The sequence below is a fragment of the Corvus brachyrhynchos genome, unplaced genomic scaffold (genome assembly GCF_000691975.1).
Source record: "Corvus brachyrhynchos isolate BGI_N302 unplaced genomic scaffold, ASM69197v1 scaffold26, whole genome shotgun sequence".
Classification (NCBI taxonomy): domain Eukaryota; kingdom Metazoa; phylum Chordata; class Aves; order Passeriformes; family Corvidae; genus Corvus; species Corvus brachyrhynchos.
The window spans coordinates 655,263-658,879 of NW_008239324.1; the positions used below are offsets into that span (position 1 = coordinate 655,263).

The 3,617-nt window shown below is 42.8% G+C and overlaps 1 long non-coding RNA gene across 1 annotated transcript in view; it reads right to left on the minus strand.

Annotated features, from left to right (window-relative positions):
* LOC108448357 overlaps window positions 1-3,617 on the minus strand; it is an 18,973-nt gene that overhangs the window by 699 nt on the left and 14,657 nt on the right. The gene's annotated exons all lie outside the window — the stretch shown is intronic.

Genomic DNA, 3,617 nt, shown 5'->3' on the forward strand with positions numbered 1-3,617 from the left:
TCTGTCCCCCTCGTCTGCTGAGTGATGGTGGTTTTGTTTTAATTAAACACTGGAAATACTACAATACAATTATTGTGCCTTCTTCAGTGAAGGCCATGGCCATTTTCATACCTGCCGTGATTCTGGAAGTTCTTCCCTAGAGAATATCAGGGTATTGGATCTCTCTTTAAATGCACATACACATATATTTATATAAAGTCCTACTGCCATGTTTAGCTGTTTAAAAGTATTCCTATGACTTTCCATATTTTGAAAAAGTTATAGTGGGGGAAAATATAAAATCAACGTTAGTATAATACAGGAAGAAGAGAGAGAAGAGTTCAGTTTCCAGTAACATGTTTCTGGAATATGTAAATGGATTTAATTTTTAAAAAATTATAAAATATTGGGAAATTACAGTAAGTGTAGCAACAGCTTCTCTGCTTGCTTCTAAGATATTTTAGTTCTGTGTAGGAAATTTTGCCTTCAAACAGTGCAGGTGGCCTTGGTTCTCTGATTCCTAAACATCCTAAAGCCTCTTTACAGGATGTGTGTTCTCTTTTATTCTTCCCTGTCATTAGAAATAGTGGTTTGAGCTTCTATGGATGTGATTTGAAACCCACAGAGGTCAGCTTTGACTTCCCTGGGTTTGAGCGAGCCCAAATTAACTTTGAGTTCTTCTTTTAGTGTCCAGACGAGAACCAGGTTTAATTCAAGCCCCCAACCAGTTTCATCCATAAATGTGACCTCCTGGACCCAAAAGCAGCAGCACCACAAACGCTCCTATCAGAGCTCTTCCCCTCCCCAGCATCACACACCTCTGTCAAACACTTTGTCCTGCCAGAAAAGGGTTAACAAATACCCCTTTGGAAAAGAATCCCTTTGAATATGGCCTGAGAGGGAGCTCAAATATTTTCTCAATGGCGAGTTGATGGAGTTTTCTGTAGATCTGGGGTGAAAGAAAAGTCTTCAGAAAGTTTCAGAAGAAAGCTCCTTTGAAATGGCCCGACTGGTGTTATGATAAGCAGTTCGATAAGCCCACCCATGGAAAAGTTATTAGGAATTTATATCATATGGATCCCATTAACCTAAACGTTTGCTTTCAAAGTAAACTTCTCGGTACATGACTACCACTAAGTCCAAGCACTTCAGGTTTGAGGATTGTGTTTTTACAAAGGAATCGAGGGTTATCCAATCAATTAGCTGAATTCCCTGTGTAATTGTGCTTTAAATGAATCACCTGGTACTAATGATGCTGCTTACCCATTAAAAGGAAAATAAATAGCGTTGCCTTTAAGGGAAACACTTTTAAATCTGTGGAAAAAAGTATCTCACAGTTTATGGTTAATCTTTGGCACTCAGTGCCTTGGGGCATACCCAAGGCAGGTAGATTGGGAAGATTAGGCAGAAGGGTTTAGGGCAGATGGCAGTCAAAATATGACTCAAGCTATTTTTAATTAATTTTTACAAGATCATCTGAAATCATTACTGAGATCAAAGCTGTATTATTTAGGTGATAATAAAAATATAGGCTAAGAATAAGGTTGTAGCTTATTCTTCAGAGGCAGGAAGCAGTGCAGGAGCATGGAGATGACAGAGAGAAGAGGAGGAAGGAACTGGGATTCACTGGGGCCAAATGTCCAGTGCTGGGTGTGCAGACATGCAGCTTTAGACCTTGGAAGAGAACCCAGTTATTTTCATCATCTCCCCTGCTGCACTCTGCTGCACTTTGGAAGGGTTTAATACGTAGGTTTTGCCATGAAATAATTTGTCTCTGTGCTGTATTATTGCACAATTTAGACACATTAGAGACCTTGTAGAAGCATAAAGGATTCCAGCCTAAATGGGCTATTTGTCTATCCCAGTCAGGCAGCACGTAGCCATCAGTGGTTTAGTGAAGGATTTTATCATTAACTTATATCATGTTTCTAAATTAATTCACTTGAGCAAGAGGAGAAAGAGAAAAAAAAGCAATTAAGGCCCTGCTCCACACAGTGGAGTCCACAGGCAGGAGGCTGCAGCAAATTATCTGGAGCACATTTCTGCCCGACCACAACTGGATTGGAACAATTTACTGGATGTGAGCACTGAACAACAGCAGATCTGGATGCCTGATGGAGGAGCACCCTCAGCCCTCCTTCCTCCTGCCCAGCAAGCACTCGATTTTCCTGCTGGGACATGCTCCACACCTTGTCCTGCTCCGCATGGTCACGGTGGGATGGGTGGTAACGCCTTGGATCCGAAGGGGCCTTCAAAGCAGGTATTGAGCAGCTTGTTGGTATTATTGCTGGGCTATTTTTGGTTCGTTTGGAGGTCAGCACCTTTCCGTGAGCAGGGAGTTATGAGATATTCCCCTGGACAAACAGAGACGTAATTGCTCAGCAAAATAAAAGAATTCGCTCAGGAGCTGGCGAAGCAGAGAAGGTTTTTGCTCTAATTCAGAGAAATTTCTGCTGCGTGTAGCTGGGATTTCTGGCGTGTGAAAAGAGCCTGACTGAACGTCTCCCCAGTTGTTTTCAGTGAAGTGGAAAAAAATGAGAAACACGCAAGAAGTGCCTACTTTTGATCACCAAGGTGTTTTGATCTCATAAATTATGTCTGAAATTAGGCATGAACTGGAAAGTGTGAGTGTGTTTTCCCTCGGTCTGGGAGTGTCTTGTTTGGGGAGAAGGAGCCCTGTGCCTCCACCTTCATCAAATACCTTTTATTTTTCCACCTCTGCTTTCTAAGAAGGAGGCTCCTCCTGCCATTTATCAGACCTGTCATGAGTTTAGGATGGAGAAGCACCGCATTCCTCCCTTTCTTTCTCCCCTGGCACTTCCTCAGTCTAAACCTCATGCTTAGCTCCAAAGGGACCTGAAAATGTTCCAGGCTATGGAGCAGGTTGACCTGCAACCTAATCTCATCCCAACTGTCATAACACTGTGTTAGCCCTGCACAGCTAATAAATCCCAATAATGCCGACTTAATGGGGCGGGCTTGGACAGTGCCAGGATTAGAAGGGCACACAATAAACAAAGAGTGTCTGAGTGCAGAGGTACAGTAGAGCAGTGAAAAATCACCAAGTGATGCTACAAATCTTGTGCTGGTATTTCCATGGGCCTCCGCCACAGGCAGTGCTGGGGGAGCTCAGTTCCATGCCCTGATTCCTCTTTGGACACACAAGGCATGGGAAGAGGTTTGGTGTAGGAGCTCAGCCTGGTGTTATATGCAGCTGAAAGGACAGGTGAGACTGTCTGGAAGGATATGAGAGGACTCTGAGCGATTCTGTTCCCTCAAGCAGTGATTCCCTTTTCTAGCACTAAGATTTCTCACCAGCAAGGCTGGGAGTTCACAGCTTCATGAGGAGAGCAATCTGTCCGTCTGAGACAAAGCACTGCCCTAAGCAAGCCACCAGGTTCCATTTAAATAGAACAAGGAGAAAAATCACCCCAGAAAAAGGTGTTCATTTGTTAAAGGTTTCAGGATATCTTACTGAAAGAATTTTCCTTGTAACTTCTACAACTTCCACAGCAAATGCAAGGATAAGTAGAAAAGCTGTAGAGAAACTTATTATCTTTTTACAAGAAAGCTTGTGGTGCTGAATTGTGCATCCCTTAGCTCCTGAAATAGATTTTAACATTGTTTTCTTAACCCTG